Source organism: Chiloscyllium punctatum, chromosome 41 (assembly GCF_047496795.1).
Source record: "Chiloscyllium punctatum isolate Juve2018m chromosome 41, sChiPun1.3, whole genome shotgun sequence".
In the NCBI taxonomy this organism is placed as follows: domain Eukaryota; kingdom Metazoa; phylum Chordata; class Chondrichthyes; order Orectolobiformes; family Hemiscylliidae; genus Chiloscyllium; species Chiloscyllium punctatum.
Genome location: NC_092779.1, coordinates 4,153,962 through 4,176,829, shown reverse-complemented (window position 1 = coordinate 4,176,829; position 22,868 = coordinate 4,153,962). Strand labels below are relative to the sequence as shown.

At 41.8% G+C, this 22,868-nt stretch overlaps 1 protein-coding gene across 4 annotated transcripts in view; it reads left to right on the top strand.

Annotated features, from left to right (window-relative positions):
• The window catches only part of LOC140464825 (cadherin-18), a 742,457-nt gene that overhangs the window by 184,000 nt on the left and 535,589 nt on the right, over positions 1–22,868 (top strand). Inside the window, exon 3 of one of the 4 annotated variants that reach the window (XM_072560295.1) lies at positions 10,311–10,573. The exons of the other annotated variants lie outside the window; for them this stretch is intronic. The gene's annotated coding sequence lies outside the window, so the exon portion shown is untranslated. The remainder of the gene's footprint in view (positions 1–10,310; positions 10,574–22,868) is intronic. 4 annotated transcript variants of the gene reach the window in all.

Genomic DNA, 22,868 nt, shown 5'->3' with positions numbered 1-22,868 from the left:
ATGGTCATTCTAAAGGATGAGAGATTTAACAAACAATCCAGGTCTTTTTCAATACATAATATCAATTACATCACACAGAAAACTTGTGCTATAAATTTTGTGTCTTACGAACTTACACTTCACAACCACCTGATGAAGGAGCGGTGCTCCGAAAGCTAGTGTGCTTCCAATTAAACCTGTTGGACTATCACCTGGTGCTGTGTGATTTTTAACTTTGTACACCCCAGAGCAGGAGACATTGCTGTCTTGTACTTGGAAGAATTACTCAAAAGAACAACAAAGAAAGTCACTCCATCTGAATAGATGTGTTTATTTTAAATTCTGGATCTCTCCTTGGTGATGGTAGGAAAGCATGAGTTTCCTGCTCAGTCCAGGGTACATCCAAATGACATCATTACACTGACTGGAATATTTAAAGCAGAACTCCTTACCCAAGTTGGATTACCCCACCTCCCCTCCCAACATTCATTCCTCCCCCCTGCACTCACCCTCCCCAGTCCGCACCGCCCCCTCACCCCTCCCAGCCCTCACCCCCCTCACCCCTCACCCCCTGCACTCCTCCCTCAATCCCCAGCACTCACCCCATCACTCAACCCCCCCCAGCACTCACTCCCTCACCCCTCCCAGACCTCAACCCCTCACTCCCCACACTCACCCCCTCACCCCCCCCCCCCAGCATTCACCCCCGTCCCATCACTCAACCCCCCCAGCACTCACCCACCTCACCCCCCCCACCCCAGTACTCACCCTAATGTAAGTACTCACCCCACCCTACCCCAACTCCAGGAAAGAGTGTTAGCTTTCCCTGCGGGGAATCAGGTTAATGTTGAGCACAGTGGGGTTCTGGGGGCCATCAGTAAGTTCCTCTTGTGGGCATCCACCTTGATTTGGGCATTGAGCATTCAGTCTGCCTCTCATTTCTGTCTTTGCCATTATTGCTTCAAAAACTAGGTGCAAAGGTAAATCATTTAAAAGTCCAGGGAACTCGTGGCATCGAATAAACGCTAATAGAAGCTGCCATGCTATTTATCATTATCTACAGAATGATCACCGCACCCTCTTGACTCATCATTATTGAACTCCGAAAGCATTTTTATTGAATTATTTAAGATGCAATATTGAACTCACAATTGATCTCCAAACACACAGGAAGTTTCTTTTCAACCCACACTAATGTGTCTGACCTCGAGGTTAACATTTTGCAGGGACTTGTCCAATGGCCTTGCTGTTTGATGTGGAAACCCCAGCAGGCATCCAATGAAAGGACATCACTTGTACTTACATCAACAAGTGCAACATCAGGGCGATTGCTTTGAAGACAGTGCACTCTGAAAGCAATGTTTCAGTATTGTCTCCAAACCTCTCCTTTTGAAGAATTAAGCAGGAAAATATATTTAAAAAGCAGTAAGGCGGATTTATTCTATCCTAAATTTCAGTGTATGAAACCATGGCTTATAGTCAATGCAAAAAAGGAGCAGGTAGTGGGTATTTTGAACTGCATTGAGGTAGACAAGTCCCCAGTACCATTCCCAGAATGCTGAGGGAGGCAGGAGAGGGAATTACTGGGTCTTATACAAAATCTTTGAATCTTCTGCAGTCACCGGAGAGATTAGATAAGATTCCCTACAGTGTGGAAACAGGCCCTTCAGCCCAACACGACCATACCAACCCGCCAAAGAGCAACCCACCCAGACCCGTTCCCCTACATTTACCCCTGACTAATGCACCTAACACTGTGGGCAATTTAGCATGGCCAATTCACCTGACCTGCACATCTTTGGATTGTGGGAGGAAACCAGAGCACCCAGAGGAAACCCACACAGACACAGGGAGCATGTGCAAACTCCACACAGACAGTCACCCAAGGCTGGAATTGAACCTAGGACCCTGGTCCTGTGAGGCAGCTGTGCTAACCACTGAGCAACCATGCTGTGACTGAAGAATAGCTAATGTTGTTCCTTTGTTTAAGAAGGGCAATAGGAATAATTCAGGAAATTCAATGCTGGTGAGCCTTAGGTCCCTGGTAAAGACGTTATTAGAGAAGATTCTTAGTGACAGGAATTACTGACATTTGGATCGGCAGCAGGGCTTTGTGCAGGGAGGCTGTGTCTCACAAACCTGATTGAGTTTTGAGGAAGTAACAAAGATGATTGATGAGGACAGGAGTTTAATGTTGTCTTTATGGACTTTAGCAAGGCCTTTAGAACATAGAACATAGAACAATACAGCGTAGAACAGGCCCTTCGGCCCTCGATGTTGCGCCGACCTGTGAACTATTCTCAGCTCGTCCCCCTACACTATTCCAAAATCATCCATGTGCTTATCTAAGGATTGTTTAAATCTCCCTAATGTGGCTGAGCTGACGACATTAGCAGGTAGGGCATTCCACACCCTTACCATTCTCTGAGTAAAGAACCTGCCTCTGGCATCTATTTTAAATCTATCACCCCTCAATTTGTAGTTATGCCCTTTCGTACAAGCTGACATCATCATCCTAGGAAAAAGTCTTTCACTGACTACCTTATCTAATCCTCTGGTCATCTTGTATGTCTCTATCAAATCCCCCCTTAGCCTTCTTCTTTCCAATGAGAACAGACTCAAGTCTCTCAGCCTTTCCTCATAAGACTTTCCCTCCAGTCCAGGCAACATCCTGGTAAATCTCCTCTGCACCATTTCCAATGCTTCCACATCCTTCCCAAAATACGGGGACCAGAACTGTACACAATATTCCAAGTGTGGCCGCACCAGCATTTTGTATAGTTGCAGCATGATATTGCGGTTTCGGAACTCAATCCCTATACCAATGAAACCTAACACACCACATGCCTTCTTAACAGCACTATCCACCTGGGTGGTAATTTTCAGGGATCTATGTACAAGGTCCCTCATGGCAGGCTGATACTAAATTTGAAGTCACATGGAATCTGAGATCAGCTGGTAAGACAAATACAGAACTGGCTCTGTCACAGAGTCGGAAAGGAAGGATGATTTTTCTGACTGGCGATCAGTGACTGTTCATGTTCCGCAGGGATCATTGCTGGGACTCTGGTATTTGTAAAGTGTGTAAGGGGTCTTGAGGAGAATGTAGTTGCCCTGATCAGTAAATTTGTGAAAGACACAAAGATCGGGGAGTGGGGGCAGCTGCAGATAATGAGGAGGACTGCCAAAGGATTCAGTAGGATAGAGGTAGTCCAAAGATTTGGGTGGAGAAATGGCAGATGGAGTTTTATCCAGACAAATATGAGGTGATATATTTTGGAAGATCTATTGCAAGAGAGAGGTATAATAGTAAATGGAAGATTAATTTGTAGCATCAACATACAGAGAGATCCAGGCACATAGGTCCACAATTCCCTGAAAGTGGATAAAGGTGGTCAAAAGGCAAATGGCATTCTTGCCTTCATCAGTCAGGGCATGGAGTATAAAAACTGGCAACTCATGCACAGCTGTGCAGAACTTTGATTAGACCACATTTGGGTGATTGTGTACAGTTCTAGTCACCGCACTGCCAGAAAGATATGGAGCTTTTGAAGAGGGTATAGAAACAGATTCCCAGGATGTTATTTGGTTTGCAGGATCATAATTATGAGGAGAGATTGGACAAAACGTTTTTTCACTTGAACATAGAAGGCTGAAGGAAGACCTGATAGAGGTTTACAAACTTATGAGAGGCATGATAGAATAGACAGTCAGAGTCTTCTTTCCATGGTAGAAATGTCACTTACCAAGGAACATTGGTTTAAGGTAAAAGAGGTGAGCTTAAAGGAGATGTGAGAGATAAGTTTTTTTATACAGAGGGTGGTAAGCGCTTGGAACGTGCTGCACAGGAGGTAGTAGAAGCAGATACAAAAGTAACATTTAGGAGTCATTTTGAGAGGTATACAGACAGGCAGGAATATAGGAATACAGACCATGTCGAGGCAAAAGGTTTTTTGTTTAGACAAGCATCACATGTTGCCATGTCTCGGTGACCTAAAGGGCGTGTTCCTGTGTTGTACTGTCTTTTGTTCTTCAATCCTGTTCTGGATAGCTCCCTCTTTTAGTCCTTAGACAATTATATGAAATTATATGAAATCATATGAAATTCCTATATAGAATATAAATTGAGATGAAATGTGAGAATTTATTTTGTGGTTTATTCTTTCACCATCAGTGTATCTGCATTAGTGAATGCATGGTGAAATTCCAATTCATAAGAATCTTTAAAATCACCCAAAGTACAGTTTAAAGTTTGACTGGGGCCAGTGACCTGTACCAGTCACTGATCAGATGTAGTTTCTAACCTTCTTGTGTTTCTATTACATTAACAGTAACCGAGCATCACATGGACGTTTTGTGCCATTGCTTTTTATGAAGCATTTCTCCCAAAGATTATATCTTTAATAGAAAATAGTTACAATCATCACATTATTCAGAAATTGTCTCATTAATGTACTGACTTATTTTCCATAAAATGGAAGTATTCAATCTGTTTGATACCAAAATGATTTACAAATGGCAGTGCAGCAGGGTTCCTGCTGTGTTCTATTATATAGCCCCTGGGTTTGAGGATTTTTCACAGTATGAAACACTATTGAGAATAACTTTTAGAGCAGGAACAATGTCAAATACTCAGATAAGAAGTGATAATGGCGTTATGCCCAATTAACAACCTCAAAGGTTACAATACAAATATTTTGCTGCCACTGATAAGCAGAAGCTTGTTGAGATGTTGGGATTTGTGTCACCTGGTCAGCAAGCTAATATCAATCTCATGAAGCTTCTTCAAGGTTCTGAAGAAAAGTCAAATTTGACTTAGCTCGGTTTCTGTCCTAACAAATGCTGCTCGACCGACTGACTTTCTCCAGCAATCTTTATGTTTGTTTATTTTATTACAATATCCAATGTCTTCACTGCAGAAGACATTTCTTCATTGCTGTTTTAATTTTGAAAATATTCTTTGTTTGTCTCCGCATTTTTGCCTGCCACAAACCTGAAGTCAGTACAAAAATTAGCAAAAATAAAAAACAGAAAAGTGCATTTCAACATCAGAGGGATTGACACTTGATGAGAAGATTCAAAAAGATACTGGCAGTTACACAATTTTAAACAAGTAACATTTATATGTCAAACGATTTTACTTTTGCACAAACTTGTGAACTTTTAATGTAAAATGGTAAGTTATGCACCTCATAATCACAACAGGAAATGAATTACATCTACATACAATTTGGACACAGTTCTAAAATTTTATTTTATTCCCTTATGGCTGCCATTTATTGCCCATCCCTAGTTTCCCCTTGAGAAGGTGGGGGTGAGCTGCCTTTTTGAACCGCTATAGTCCATCTGCTGAAGGTAGACCCATAGGGAGGGAATTCCAGGATTTTGACCCGGTGACGCTGAAGGAATAGCAATATATTTCCAAGTCAGGATGGTGGAAGGCTTGGAGGGGAACCTATAGTTGGTGTTATTCCTATATATCTGCTGCCTTTGTCCTTCTAGATAGACATAGCTGTGGTTTTGGAAGGTGCAATCTAAGGATCTCTAATGAATTTCTGCAATGCATCTTGTAGAAAGTACACACTGCTGATACTGAAAGTCATTGGTGCAGGGAGTGGATGGTTGTGGAGATAGTGCCAAACAACATAAGCCACTCTGTCCTCGATCATATTCCTGAGAGTTGTTGGAGCTGTACCCATCCAGGCAAGTGGGGAGTATTCCATCACAATCCTAACTTGTTCTATATAGATGGTGGGCAGATTTTGGAGAGTCAGGAGGTGAGTTACTTACAGTAGGATTCCGAGCCTCTGACTTGCTCTTTTAATGACTACATTGATATGATTGGTACGATTTCTGTTCAATGGTAACCTATACGATGTTGATAGTTTAAGATTAAGTGATCGTACTGCCATTGAATGTCAATGATCTTTTCTTGGAGATGGGTATTGCCTGGCATTTATGTGGTGAGAATATTATTTGCCACCTTTTTGCCTAAGCCTGGATAGTATCCTGATTTTATTGTATTTGGACATGGACTGCTTACATTTCTGAGGAGTCATGAATGATGTTAAATATTGTGCATTCATTGATGCATGTCCCCACTTGTGATCTATGAAAGAGGGAAGGTCATTGATGAAGCAGCTGAAGGTGTTTGGACCTAGGACACTACCCTAGGAACTTCTGCAGACATGTCCTCGAGCTGAAATGAAAGATCTCAACCACCGTAATCATTTTCCTAAGTGCCAGGTATGATTTATGTCATAGCCAAGAACAACCCCCCTAACACACACACACACACACACACACACACACACACACACACACATCTAGGAGGTAGCCTAGACCCTAACATTTATCTTATTTAAAGGCAAGTGTAAGGTACTGTGATCCAGATGTAATTCAGTTGATTACACAACTTGGCTTTAAGCAAAACACTTCATTCTTACCCCAAGTTAAAATACAAGCAAAAGACAGAAGAATTGATCTAACTTTAACTGTATTAGAAAACTTTACAGAATAATAGATTATTTAACCACTAACCAGCAACTGTTCCAAGATACTAACATCCCATAAATACATCCTTGACAAAGACAAAGTCACTAAAACAGATTGGCTCACATGCAAATCTGACAGCAGAGAGAGAAACCATGCTTTTAGTTGTGGCAGAGAGAGAAATGTAGCAACTTCCACAGCCAACTTCTACACTGCTAAACCCAAACCCTGACTCTGTGGGAGCCTGACTCCACCCACTCAGGGCTGCTTCTATTGTTCCAACCTTTTAAAAAACAAGGCCTCATGAGCTGTTCATTTTATTGGTTTTGAATAAACACTTCTGCACCTCTGACTCAAAACCTCTTTTTTAAAAAAAGGATAAAATATATCTCTTAAAGCCATAGTATCATCACTCTCTAACCACCAGAGTATTTGCCTCCAAATACCCATTGTTTTGCTCAGACTCCTTGATGCCACACTTGGTCAAATGAAGCCTTGGTGTCAAGGGCTGACCCTCTCCCCTCCCCTCTGGAACTCACCTCTTTTGTCCATGTTTGACCCAAGGTTGTAATGAGTTCAGGAGCTGAGTGGCCCTGGGGGAACCCAAACTGGGCGTCACTGAGCAGGTTATGACTGAGCAGGTGCTGCCTGATAGCACATTGGTGACACCTTCCATCACTTTACTGATGAGTTGTCACCATGGATTGGCTGCCACTTCTCACCCACTTCATTCTGCTTGGTTCTGAAATCATTCAAATGACAATCAGCAAGTGTGTAAAAGAAAATGGCTGCTCATTATCAGCAATAACAATGAAAATTCACATCAATGCAGGATGATATTTGACATTTTATGTGAATGTATGAACATTGGAATCAGGAACACGAGAAGGCTACCCATCCCTTTGAGGTAGCTCCACTATTCCATAAGATCATTGCTGACCTGATCCCTCCATATTTCCTCCTGAACCCCTGATGACATTTGATATCAGTAAAATAAGACAAGGGTGCACAAGTCTTGTGCATTTTATAGAAAAATGTGAATCAACTCTGACTCATTTTTCACTGTCAATCCTTATTTGGTGATTGGCCTGCTACCAGTTTTGATGTTATGACGTCATCATTGTCAATTGCACCAAACTTCAAACTCATTAGAAAAGCAACTGTGACAGCATAAAGATTGTTAATGACGGTTTCTTAATAATTTAAAAATACATTCTAGATACAACTGAAAATACAATGTTTTGCTGATGACAGAAAACGATGTTGCACAGGTTCAGGGTAACTGCTGTACTGTTTCTGCAATAGGTGTGTTTGTCTCACTTGGATGTGAGATGTTGCTGTTCATCTCTACAGAGTGAGGCAAAATCATGAATTTACTATTATTTTGGAAAAGAAAACAAATGATTTTAAAATTGGTAGTTCTTTATTGAAATATTTTTGCTGCTGTTTGCTTCTTTTAATGAAAAGAGAAGTAATTTTCATCTTCAGGTTGAGTTAATTAGGAATCAGTCCTATCACTTTGGATGTTTAACATTGCAGTGGTAATGATAGGGAGAACAGAGAAGGTAGCTCAGCAACTGCATACTTATATATCATACCTTAACGTAATAAATTGTTGCAAGGTGCTAGCAAATAGGAATTCAATTCCCTTAACTGCAGAAAAGCTTAAATTTTAAAAGTTTGATACTTTCATCTCAGCTCCCATTTGTGAATTGGTATGGACCAATGTCAGGTTACTATCACAGAGGCATTTCTACTTGAGGGATCTGTGGGACTGCTATCACTGTCAATTAAATGCATTTACAGTGTGGAGCAGGGTCTGCTGGACAGACAGTGAATGTGAAATAGACCATACATGTGATCTTCTAGCTGCTGTGTGCTTCAAGGCACTATCTCACATCAGCTACATAAACAACACAAGTAGCTGCACATACCCACAAGGGACAGTCAAACAATGTTAATATATTCTTTTCTTTCCTTCGATACCATCATGCAACTTATCCAGCTTTTCTCTTTTTTTTAAAATCACTGTCTTTTACTTTGTTGTTTTTTTCTCTCACTTTGTTCTGATCTTTTCCCCACCTTGGGAATAGTGGAGAGAATTGCAGTAATTACCAATCCTGTGTAATTTCAGATGGCAATCTCAAACCAGGAAACTTCCAAGCAAACTCTACTTGAACAGAAACAATCTCTAGCTATTTGGAAGTTAAGTTTTCATTTCTGGCCAGAGGTTGGAAAGGTCAGTTGAACCCAGAAAGTTTTGACTGCTCCATCCAGTTAGAAGGGTCAAGAAGTCAGAGTCAAAGATTTCAACTGCCCTGAGAGGGGATGCTGTAGTACGCTCCTCAGAGATATGATTTGATACAGAGATAGATTTCCAAGGTTTAAAAAGCAGTGACTTACTATAGAACAGCCAGTATTACACTTTAAAGCTTTGCTGAGAATTCAATACAGTTCGACAGAAATGATCACAAAGTTAAAAAGACTTGCAAATAAGAGATGTAGCGCAACATTATTGCAATACAGAATCTAGCCATTTCTGCAATTATTTCATTGAAAAATAGCATTGGTGAATACATACTTAAAAAACAGTAGATTTCAAACAATATTGAAATGTTACAGATTATAATATCTTTACAATAACAAAATTAATCAGTATATTGTGATGAAATGGAAAAAGATATACTTCCTAACAAATTCAAAATCATAGAAGGAACATACAAAGCACAAGAATATGCTTCATAGAGGCAACCATTTTTAAACTATAACATCATTTTAAACAAAAGCTGAGCAAGTGAATTCACGATTATATCCAATGGGTCCAAGTGCACTGATGTTACTAAGAGACAAAATATCAAAAAAAATTATAGTTACTTTGGAAGATGTCCTAAAAACTTTTGATAATTATATTTTTCAATAATAATTAATTCTTGAATACACAAGATTTTACTGAAGGATCCAGCTTTCAGGAGAATACCTAAAATAAACTTCATGAATCACCTCTACAAATTAATGTAAAACTCAGTTTAAAATCATAATTCATAAATGGCAGGATTGTTATTGGAAATCTTGATAAACCAAGTCAGTTTTCTTAGAGTCTGAAAAAGATTTAACCTTGGAAAAGTTATTCAAGTTATACCAGAAGTACAACTAGAAAGACTCATTGACAGATCCTGAGAGGAGAAAACCAGCACTACCTCAAGGCATCAGACTCTGTTAATTTATAAGGTATGGGTACTCCAAAGAGGCATGTGAGAAACCTGCATTGGGAACAAGCTGAACACCTGATGCTGACAACTATTGTCAGGTGAACCAGCGACAACAAGAGCCCACAAGCAAACAAGGTCTAGCTGTCATTAAGTAATGCTATATTTGCAAAACCGCAGATCCCTTCCAGAAAATGTACAAAAGTAAAATACAGTTCCAGAACAGTAGAAGTGCATGGTTATGTACACACAAAGAGGGCTATACATTAACATACTCACTACCATCGGAACATGTACTGACAGTAAGCAAGAGAGCTCCACCTGCTGAAAATACTGGTGGGATTCCTGAGAAACTGAATAATCCTGATGATCCAGAAGAGACAGGACTTGTAAATGCCAATAGACACCTGTTGATTTTGTGCTTGATACAGGAACATGAGCCATTAACCTTTCAGACCAGTCACTATGGCTGAAAAAGTAGAAGTTACAGCTATTAGAGACAAGACACATGGTGTATGTGGAATCAGTGCCAGGTGCATAGGACTGCTACAAGTCACATGTCAATGTAATGTACATAAGTGAGTTGGCAATTTGTATGTTGTTCACCAACCAAATCCACTTTTGAGTCTGCAGGCATGGCTCTGCTTCAACTTCTTCAGAGGATCTGGAGGAGATTGACAACCTGCCAGAGGACCACCTGTTTGGAAAGAAACAACTGTCCATACATCAGACCAAGAACAAGCCATTATTGACTAACTAGTCAAGGAGCAATCACAGAAGACCTCACTTGGCTTTCCAGACTAATAGTAGAACCCAAAAGCTGAAACACTCTCTGGTATTGGTATAAGAGGACTGTTGAACATTGTCAATACAGAGGAAGCCATGGACTTCACGAGGTTGGTGAAAATGTTCAATTAACTGTGGTCTAAAACAAACCAGTCAGTGCCAGTGATGGAGATAGTGCTGAATCAGTAGTGATCTTCCAGTAACATACCTGAGAGTCTCTGAAAGTCCATTGCACCAGTCAAACAACCTCAATGGGTGACTGGGCGACTGAAGGTGTCTGTCCTCATCAACAACCCAAGAGGAATAAGTTCCATACAATTCCATGGGAGCCAGATCCAACATCCATACAGTCAGGATATGGTCACAAAGAGAAACTGCTGACTGATTATCAAGGATAATGGCAAAATGAAACTACCTCTTTCAATTAGAATGGAATTGCCTGATTCAGGAATCCAGGATGTATTCAGGAAGAAAGTACTTTGAAACTGCAGCTGTCTTCCGGAGATTAGTAATCCTTCAGATAGTGGGCCAAGTATAAAGAGCAATAAACTCAGTGAAAGATCTCCAAGAGACAAGAGATCCTCCAATGGAGAAATGATTAGAGACAGAAAGACATTTACCAAATACAAGGACAGTGTTTCTGAGAGTGGGGCTAAAGAACCAGACTATCTATAGGCCCCAATCATGGATGGTGGCGGTGGAGGAAGGTGGTTGAGGGTAAGGGGTGATGGGTGGCTGTGGGGTGAGAGAGAGGGGGGGTAAGATATGGTACTGGTAAATGAATTATAGTTATATGATTGAAAAATGAGCTAACTTTGGGTAACAATGCTTGGGAGGAGATGATGTACAAGGTTTCAGGTCTGAAAATTAAATTAACAGTAAGAAACAAAGTAGGTTAGATGTGTAGAATCTGTGTGGGTAGAATTAAGAAGCCACAAAGGTAAAAAAAAAACTATAGTTGGAGTTAAACAATAGTCAGAAGCTGGGATGCAAGATATAACCAGCAATAGAAAGGATGGATACGAAAGGCACAAGTTACAGCGAGCATGGGGTATTTCAATCTGCAGGTGGATTGGGAAAATCAGGTTGATAGTGGTTCACAAGGAAAGGAATTTGTTGAAGGTCTACATGATAGCTTTTTGGAGCAGCTTGTGGTGGAGCCCACTGGGGAACAGGCAATTCTGGATTTAGTGTTGTTCAGTGAGGCAGACTTGATAAGGGAATTTAAAATGAAGGAACCTTTAGGAGTCAGTGATCATAACATAATTGAATTTACTGTGCAATTTGAGAGGGAGAAGATAGAATCAGCTGAATAAAGGCAACTACAGAGGCACAAGGGAGGAGCTGGAGAGAATTGACTGGGAGAGGAGCCGAGCAGAAAAGACAGTGGAACAGCAATGGCAGGGGTTTCTGGGAGTAATTCAGGAGATGCAGCAGAGAGTCATCCTAAGGAAAAAGAAGCATGAAACAGGGAGGATGAGGCAACCATGGCTAACTAGGGAAGTCTGGGATAGCAGAAAAGTATAAGACAAAACATATAATGTGGCAAAGGGCAGTGGGAAACCAGAGGATTGGGAAGCTTACAAAGACCAACAGAGGGCAACAAAAAAAAGAAATAAGAAGGGAGAAGATTAAATATGAGGGTAAGCCAGTAAAATAAAGGAAAATTGTCTGAGTTTCTTTAGATATAGAAAGGTCAAAAGAGAGGCAAAAATGGACTTTGGGCCACTGGAAAATGACACTGGAGAGATAGTAGTGGGAAACAAGGAAATGGATGAGGAACTTAAATCATCAAATTTCACAAAGGAAGACATGAGTAATATCCCAAAAATTCAAGAGAGTGAGGGGGCAGAGCTGTGTATGGTGGCCACCACCAAGGAGAAGGTGCTAGAAAAACTGAAATGCCTGAAGGTGGATAGATCACCTGGACCAGATGGAGTACACCCCAGAGATCAAAGGGAGAAAGCTGAAGAGATAGCGAAGGCATTAGTGGTGATTTTTCAGGAATCACTAGAATCAGGGCGGGTCCCAGTGGACTGGAAAATCACGAACATGATCAGGCAAAAGAGAGGAAATTACAGAATGATTAGCCTCACCTCAGTTGTGGGTAAGGTCCTGGATTCCATTGTGAAGGATGAGATTTCTGAATACTTGGAAGATTATGGTAAAATAGGGCAAAGTCAGTATAGTTTCATCAAGGGAAGGTCATGCCTGACAAATCTGCTGGAATTCTTTGAGGAAGATCTAAGCAGGATAGACCAAGGGGAGCCAACGGATGTTATCTACCTAGACTTCAAGAAGGCCTTTGACAAGGTGCTGCACAGGAGGCTACAGAGGAAGACAGGGGCCCATGGTGTTAAAGGCAAAGTGCTCGCATGGATAGAAACTTGGCTGTCTGGTAGAAAGCAGAGAGTAGTGATAAAAGGGTCCTTCTCAGGATGGCAGCCAGTGAAAAGTGGTGTTCCACAAGGCTCAGTGTTGGGACTTCAACTTCTCATTTTATACATTCATGATCTAGACAAAGGAACTGAGGGCATTCTGGCTAAGTTTGCAGATGATACAAATGTTGGGAAAAGGACAGGTAGTATTGAGGGGGTGGGGAGGCTGCAGACGTACTTGGACAGTTAAGGAGAGTGAGCAGGGAAGTGGCAGTCAGAATACAATGTGGGAAAATGTGAGGTCATGCACTTTGCTAGGAAGAATAGAGGCATGGTCTATTTTCTAAATGGGGAGAAAATACAAAAGTCTGAAATGCAAAGAGACTTGAGAGTTCTCGTCCAGGATTGTCTCAAAGTAAACTTGCAGGTTGAGTCAGTCGTTAGGAAGGCAAATGCAATGACGGCATTTGTTTTGAGAGGATTTGCATATAAAAGCAAGATATACTTCTGAGGCTCTATAAGATTCTGGTCAGACCACATTTGAAGTATTGTGTGCAGTTTTGGGCCAGCATATCTCAGGAAGGATGTACTGGCCTTGGAGAGTGTTCAGAGAATGTTCATGAGAATGGTCCCAAGAATGAAAAGCTTAACATATGAAAAAAGTTTGAGGACTCTGGGTCTATACTCGGTGGAGTTTAGAAGGATGAGGGGTATCTAATTGAGACATACAGAATATTGAATGGCCTGAACAGAGTAGATGTTAGGAAAATGTTTCCATTGACAGGAGACACTAGCCTTAGAGTAAAGGGAAGATCTTTTAGATGGAGATAAGGAGAAACTTCTTCAGGCAGAGAGTGGGTGGTATGGTGGCACAGTGGTTAGCACTGCTGCCTCACAGTGCCTGAGACCCGGGTTCAATTCATGCCTCAGGCAACTGTCTGTGTGAAGTTGGCACATTCTCCCTGTGTCTGTGTGGGTTTCCTCCGGGTGCTCCGGTTTCCTCCCACAGTCCAAACATGTACAGGTCAGGTGAATTGGCCATGCTAAATCTCCCGTAGTGTTAGGTGCATTCATCAGAGGGAAATGGGTCTGAGTGGGTTCGTCTTCGGAGAGTTGGTGTGGACTTGTTAGGCCAAAGGGCCTGTTTCCACACTGTAGGTAATCTAATTTAGTCTAAACTAATAAACCTCCTCATTACCTGAGAGAACATTTCCTCTTCTGTAGATACTCTCCAGTGGTCTATACTCTATCATTGGATAAGCAGAAGACAAAGTTAAGACAAAAGAGAACCAGTGGCATTGAACTATTCTTGAACAATTCCTTAGCCAATATCACATACACAAGAGAGGTGGCAAGATACAACTCGGATAACAGACACAGCATGCACTGCTGGAAAGGCTGGTGGAAGCAGATTCCATTTTAGTTTTCAAATGATCAACAGACATGTACCTGAGAAGGGAAGTTGCAGATTACAGAGCAGGCGAGCGGGCTCTTTTGAAAGGCCAGCCCAAGCTGTATGGCCTGCACTGAAACTGCTGGAGATCACAGCAGGTCAGGCAACTGTTCTGATGAAAAGTCAGCTAGACTCGAAATGTTAGCTTGCTCTCTCTCCCTGGATGCTGCCTGACCCACTGTGATCTCCAGCATTTGTTGGTTTCAGTGCTGATGCCAGCACCTTGCTCCTACTCTGTATGTTTTGCTTGATTCTGTGAAGTTTGAAATGATATTGTTTCTTGCTCAGGTAGCCTGACCCAACAACGTAGTCTGAAATGAAGATATATTGGTTGCTTTTGGCAGCACAGGGAAGAGAACTTGGCCCAGATGTTTGTTTTCTCTGCCTGGGCAATAGTGAAATAGTCACTTGTCTTTCGTAAAGTCAGTGTTCACCATCATTATTGCTGAGTAAAAGATGAAAATGTACCTCAAAACCTGCTTTTACTGTAACACTTGAGGTCAGAGGTATAATTAAATGCAACATGAAAGCATGAAGTGCAGAAATAATGTGTTTTTGTAAGTCAGGTGGGATTGTCGATGGAAGCTCAGGATTGCTCCTGGATGACTGCGCAGTTAATCACCCAATCTAATGTATCATTCAATGAGATTGACAGTCATTGGATTTGATTTTTAAATAGAACCCATTTTGACATTTCACTGTAAAATTATGCACAGCTCCTAATGTTCAAATTGCTTCCTAATTTGTGTCATTTTCACTTATCAAAAATCTTACTTCTTCATTTTGCTTCAAGTTGACTTCTTCGCCAACACTGTGTGAGATGAATTACTTGTTCAACCACAAGGGTTTCTATACACAAAGATTGTCTTCCATCCTTTCATCATGAGTGCAAGTGCACTCAAAGCTAAGCAAAGATAGAATGACAGTAAAAGCCTAATTCTTGTGCAAGTTGGCTGCATGCTACTTGTTAGAAGTATTTTTATCCATTGTTATGATGGGGTTATACTAAAGCTCTACCAACAGTCAGTAGGAAATAGAGGAACAAATATATAAACAGATCATGGAAAGATGTAAGAACAACAGTGTTGTTGTAGTGGGTGATTTTTAACTTTCCCAATTTTGACTGGGATCCCCTTGGTGCTGCAGATGGAGATTAATGTTTTGTACATTCAGGTGGGTTTCTTGAAACAATATATGGATAGTCCAACTAAGGAAGGGACCGTACAAGACCTTGTGTTGGGAAATGAACCTGGGCCAGGTGATCAAGGTTTCAGTGGGGAAAGCGTTTTGGGAACAGTGATCATAGTTCCATAAGTTTTAAGATAGTTATTGAACAGATTGTTTCTTGGGTGTAAATGCTAAATTTGGGGAAGGCTAATTACAACAGTATTAGGCAGGAACTGGAGAAATTAGATTAGAGGTGTCTGTCTGAGGGTAAAACAGACATGTGGGAGTCTGTTAAAGACCAGTTGATCAGAGTTCAGTACTAACATTTTCCTGTGAGGATGAAAGATAAGGATGGCAAGATTCAGGAATCCTGGATGAGAAGATATATTGAAAATTTAGTCAAAAGAAAAAGGGAGTATATGTAAGGTTTAGAAACTGAAATCAGATACAGCCCTTGAGGGATATAAAGGAAGCAGGAAAGAACATAAGCAAGGAATTAGGAGGGCTGAAAGGGACCATGAATGTCCTTGGCAAGTAGGAGTAAGGAGAATCCCAAGACATTTTACACATATGTCAGGAGCAAGACAATAGCTTGGGCAAGGGTAGGTCCAAAAACTGACAAAAGAGGGAATTTATACATGGAGCCAGAGGAAATGGGTGTTGTCCTTAATGAGTATAGGCAACGTTATTCACAAAGGATAAGGACATGCATGATGCAAAGTTTATGACGGGATATGTTGATATTCTAGGGCATGTTGAGACGAAGAAGAGTAGATAAGTGCCCAGGGCCTTATGGGGGTCTATTCAGGATACTGATGGAGGATAATGACAGGGCTGTGAATTAGATCTTTTTTCCTCTTCAGCCACATGGCCAATGTTGTTCCTTTGTTTCAGAAATGCATCAGGGATAATCCATGAAATTATAAATTGGTGAGCTTTACATTGGTGCTAGAGAAATTATTGGAGAGGATTCTTAGGGTCAGGATTTGAAAAAAAAAACTGCACTTATTAGGGATAGTCAGCATGGCTTTGTACAAGAGACATCTTGCCTCACAAGTCTGATTGAGTATGCTGAGGAAGTGATGAAGATGATTGATAAGGGTAGGGTAGTGGGTGTTGTCTTCATAGATTTTACTAAAGCATTTGACAAGATTCCTCATGGTAGGCTAGTCTGGAAGACTAAGTCACATGGAATGCATGGCGGGTTGGTAAACTGGATACAAAACTGGGCTGGTCATGGAAAACAGAGGATAGTTGTGGTGGGGTGTTTTTCTGACTAGAGTTCTATGGTCGCAAGGATTACATAAATGGTTTGGCTTAAAATGTAAGTTGTCTGATTATTAAATTTGCAGATGATATGAAACTGATAGAGTAGTGGGTAGTGAAGAAGGTTAGCAACAGATACAGCAGGATATAGATCTGTTGCAAAGTTGGTCGATGGACTTTAATCGAGACAGGTGTAAGATGCTGCGTTTTGGGAGATCAACTGCAAGAGGAAATTAAACAGTAAATGGCAGGGTCTTTAGGAGCATTGATGTACAGAAAGATCTTGGGGTGCAAGTCAAAAGGCAATACAAGTGAATAAGTTGCCAGGGTTGGAGCTATAGGCAGAGGCTGAAAGGCTAGAGCTGTTTTCCCTGGAGCTTCAGAGGCTGAGGGGTGACTTTATAGAGGTTTATAAAATCATGAGGGGCATGGATAGGGTAAATAGACATGGTCTTTTTGCTGGGATGGGGGACTCCAGAACTAGAGAGCATTGGTTTAGAGTGAGAGCGGAACAGACTTAAAAGGGACCTAAGAGGCATCATTTTCATGCAGAAGTTGGTGCGTATATGGAGTGAGCTACCAGAGGAAGTAGTGGAGGCTGGTACAATTACAGCATTTAAAAGGCATCTGGATTGGTATATGAATGGGAAGGGTTTAGAGGGATATGGGCCAAATGCTGGCAAATGGGACTAGATTAATTTCAGATATCAGGCCAGCATACATGAGTTGGACTGAAGTGTTTGTTTCTGTGCTGTACACCTCTATGACTCTATGACTCTATAAGATAGTAAAGAAGGTATATAGCATGCTTGCCTTCATTGGTTGGGGCATTGAGTATGAAAATTGGCTTGTTATGTTGCAGCTGTATAAGACCATAAAACATAGGAGTGGAAATAAGGCCATTCGGCCCATTCAATCATGGCTGATGGGCATTTCAATGCCACTTACCCGCATTCTCCCCCTATCCCTTAATTCCTTGCGAGATTAAGAATTTATCAGTCTCTGCCTTGAAGACATTTAGCATCCCAGCCTCCACTGCGCTCCGTGGCAATGAATTCCACAGGCCCACCACTCTCTGGCTGAAGAACTGTCTCCTCATTTCCGTTTTAAATTGACCTTCTCTAATACTAAAGCTGTGCCCACGGGTCCTAGTATCCCCACCTGTTGGAAACAATTTCCCAGTTTCCACCCTTTCTAAGCCATGAAATATTTTGTAGGTTTAGATTAGATCTCCCCTCAAGCTTCTCATCTCTAATGAATACAATCCCAGGATCCTTAGCCGTTCTTCATATGTTAGGCCTACCATTCCAGGGATCATTCGTGTGCATCTCTTTTGGACGTGCTCCAGTGCCAGTATGTCCTTCATGAGATGTGGGGCCTAAAACTGGACACAGTATTCTAAATGGGGCCTAACCAGAGCTTTATAAAGTCTCAGTAGCACATCGCTGCTTTTACATTCCAATTCTCCTGAGATAAATTACAACATTACATTTGGTTTCTTAACCATGGACTCAACCTGCAAGTCAACTTTTAGAGAATCCTCGACTAGCACTCACAGATCCCTTTGTACTTTGGCTCTATGAATTTTCTCACCGTTTAGAAAGTAGTCCATGCTTGTAGTATTTTTTCAAAAGTGCAACACCTCACATTTGCTCACATTGAATTTCATCATCATTTCCTGGACCACTCTCCTAAACTGTCTAAATTTTTCTGCAGCCTCCCCACCTCCTCAAAACTACCTGCCTGTCCACCCAACTTCATATCATCAGCAAACTTCACCAGAATGCCCTCAGTCCCTTCATCCAGATCATTAATATATGAAGTGAGCAGCTGTGGCTCAGCACTGAACACTTCGGGACCCCACTTGTCACCGGCTGCCATTCCAAAAAAGAACATTTTATCAAACTCTCTGCCTTCTGTCAGACAGCCAATCCTCAATCCATGCCAGTAGCTCACCTCAAACACCATGGGCCCTCACCGTACTCAGCAGCCTCCCGTGAGGCACCTTATCAAAGGCCTTTTGGAAGTCTAGGTAGATTACATAGTATAAAACTTCAGTTAGGCCACATTTGGAGGATTGTGTGCAGTTCTGGTCGCCACATTACAGGAAGGATATGGAGGCTTTGGAGAGGGTTCAGAAGAGTTTTATTAGGATGTTGCCTGGATTGGAATGTATTAGCTCTAAGGATAGTTTGGACAAGGTAAGATTGCTTCTGGTAGAGCGTTGGAAGCTGTGGGATAACCTGACCGAAATATATAACATTATGAGAGACATGGATAGGGTGGATAGTCGAGAGATTTTTTTCCCCCGAGATGGAAATGGGGCATGGGTTTAAGGTGAGAGAGGGAAACGTTAAAGGAGATGTATGAAGGAGAGGGTGATAGCTACCTGGATTAGATTAGATTCCCAACAGCCCAACCAGTCCACACCAACCCTCTGAAGAGTAACCCACCCAAACTAATTTCCCTCTGACTAATGCACCTAACACTGTGGGCAATTTAGCATGGCCAATTCACCTGACCTGCACATTTTTGGATTGTGGGAGGAAACCAGAGCACCCAGAGGAAACCCACACAGACACTGGGGGAATGTGCAAACTCCATGCAGGCCATCGCCCGAGGCTGGAATTGGACCCTGGTGCTGTGTTAACCATTGAGCCACCGTGCCACCCCAACGTTTTGCCAGATAGAAGCAGATAAGGTAGCAATGTTTAAGAGGCTTTTAGAGAGGCACAAGAACAGGCAGAGAATAGGGGGATATGGGCCATGTACAAGTAGATGGGATTAGTTTAGAATGGCATCATAGTTGGCGTCATGGTGGGCTGATGGCCTGTTCCTGTGCTGTACAGTTCCATTTTCTAACTATTGCCTAACATTATATTAATGCACATTGTTCAAAGAAGATTCATATCATAAAAATGTACCTCAATGGAGTATTATCACGTCTTTCCAATACAATCAGTAGTGCACTATTTTATGTAAACAATTGGTAGAAAATTTATGATTTGTGGCACATTTTTATCGGTTGATTCAGTTGCGTTATTCAAGCTGAATTTTACTTCCTGGAAATATATTGTTGTTGAGTCTGAGGGTAAAATGGAAAAGTAAATCAACCCACTTCAAATCCACCCATTTTCATCAAGCCAGAGAAATCGGAGAAAGATTAGGCCGTTCAGCCTCTGGATCCTGCCCCATCATTCATTAGGACTATGGCTGATCTGTCCTAGGCCTCAATTCCTCTTTTGTGTAAGCTCCTCATGTCCCTCAATTCACCTCAACATCTATCTGCCTCCTCCTTAAAACCTTTCCGAGATCTAGATACCACACTCACTGCGATGGGGAATTCCAGACAATCTCTACCCGCTGGGGAGAGAGCCTCCTTGCTGCCTTTGTTGGAGTCGAGTTCCCTGTTATCCTATCACTCAGCTGGAATACCTGTGGTAGGAAACCAGTCCACACGTGGGAGCAGGAGGCTACCTCAATGTTGTCACGAGGCTGCCTGCCTTCATTCATCACTTTCCCATCACATCGCTTTGGAATGCAGGCTCTGTCCCGTAATTCACACCCACGCCTAGCAATGCAAGCAGAGATTCCCTGATGGGTTATGACTGCTGTTCTTATGATGCTTGTGATAAAATGTATGACCTACCCTCCGCCCCATTGCATCCATCCCTAACCCATTCGTGAAATGTAGCAGTCACAGTGTGTCCACGCATGACATTTCTATGTACATTAAAATTTTAACAAAAGTAATATGTTTGAATCCAATGTTACCCTCTGTCTACTAATGCTATTAATTCAACTATATTCTCTGCTCATGTTTTTCCATGGCTGATTTATTCCCTGTTGTGAATGTGACCATGTCCAATAAGCAATGGTCTGCCTGCTCATGAATTTTAATTTTGACAAGCATTCCTTTGCCAATTAGTAGCCTTATCTTAGAAGACACTGATCTGCTTGTGTAGCAAAGACTGGGGTTTCCATCACTGTTGCAGAGTCAGATCCCAAGGCTGTGCAGTTCACCTGGATGAAGGAGTCCTCAGGAAACCTCAGGTTTGAAGTCAAGAAATGGAGGGCCTTTCAACACCACTCTGTCATTCAACAAGACAATGCCTGACCTTCTCAATTCCACCTTCCCACTATTCCAATATCTCATCAGTGCCCAGACAATTATTGACCATTGTCTTGAGCATCCTCAATGACTGAGTATTCACAGCATGGAGGATTTCAAAGATTCCCAACCCTCTAAGTGAAGGCATTTCTTCCCATTTCAGTCCTAAAATGCTGACCTCTTATTCTGAGACTGTGGCCTCATGTTCTGGACATTCCCAGCCAAGAGGAACAGTTTCTCACCATTTATCATGTCTAACCTCTGAAAAACTTTATATGAGATCACTTTTCAACCCCCTTCAGTTCTGAAAAATAATCACAATGAACTTGAAACATTAACTCTTTCTCTCCTCTCTGATAATACCAGACCTGCTGAATTTTTCCCGCACTTTGTGGTTTTATTCCAGATCTTCACCCTCTGTAGCGCTTTGATTTTCTCTTTGAAGACGTGAGTAATGAGGTTGTAGATAAATTGGTATTAATTTTCTAAAATTCCCTAGATTCAGAAAAGTTACCAACAGACTGAAAAGTAGTAAAAATATAATCCCCAATTCAAGAAAGTGGGCGGGGGTGGGGGCAGCAGGAAAACAGGAAACTATGGACCAATTAGGCTGTCAAGTGAAGGTGTCCAACTCAATCATTAAAGGAGATGTTTATAGAATCTCAAGGTAATGAGGAAATGAAGTTGTTGTTTTGTGAAGGGAATGTCATGCTTATGCAATTTATTTTATTTCTTTGAAGGAGCAATATGCGGTGTGGATAAAGGGAACTATCCACGCTTAGATTTCCAGAAGACATTTGACAGGTTACCACATTAAAAAGTAATTTTTTTTTGGAACAGTACAGCACAGAACAGGCCCTTCAGCCCACGATGTTGTGCCAACCATTGATCCTCATGTATGCACCCTCAAATTTCTGTGACCATATGCATGCCCAGTAGTCTCTTAAATGTCCCCAATGACCCTGCCTCCAAAACTGCTGCTGGCAACACATTCCATGCTCTCACAACTCTCTGTGTAAAGAACCCGCCTCTGACATCCCCTCTATACATTCCTGCAACCAGCTTAAAACTATGACCCCTCGTGTTAGTCATTTCTGCCCTGGGATATAGTCTCTGGCTATCGACTCTATCTATGCCTCACATTATCTTGTACCACCTCAATTAGGTCCCCTCTCCTCCTCCTTTTCTCCAATGAAAAAAGTCCGAGCTCAGTCAACCTCTCCTCATAAGATAAGCCCTCCAGTCCGGGCAGCATCCTGGTAAACCTCCTCTGAATCCTCTCCAAAGCATCCACATCTTTCCTAAAATAGGGCGACCAGAACTGGACGCAGTATTCTAAGTGCAGTCTAACCAAAGTTTTATAGAGCTGCAACAGATCTCACGACACTTAAATTCAATCCCCCTGTTAATGAAAGCCAATACACCATATGCTTTCTTAACAACCCTGTCCACTTGGGTGGCCGTTTTAAGGGATCTATGTACCTGCACCCCAAGATCCCTCTGATCCTCCACACTGCCAAGAATCCTATCCTTAATCCTGTACTCAGCTTTCAAATTCGACCTTCCAAAATGCATCAACTCGCATTTATCCAGGTTGAACTCCATCTGCCACCTCTCAGCCCATCTCTGCATCCTGTCAATGTCCCGCTGCAGCCTACAACAGCCCTCTACACTGTCAACGACACCTCCAACCTTTGTGTCATCTGCAAACTTGCTGACCCATCCTTCAATCCCCTCATCCAAGTCATTAATAAAAATTACAAACAATAGAGGCCCAAGGACAGAGCCCTGTGGAACACCACTCACCACAGACTTCCAGGCAGAATATTTTCCTTCTACCTCTGATCGTTGTCTTCCGTTGGCCAGCCAATTCTGTATCCAGACAGCTAAGTTCCCCTGTATCCCATTCCTCCTGACCTTCTGAATGAGCCGACTATGGGGAACCTTATCAAATGCCTTGCTGAAGTCCATATACACCACATCCACAGCTCGACCCTCATCAACTTTTCTAGTCACATCCTCAAAGCACT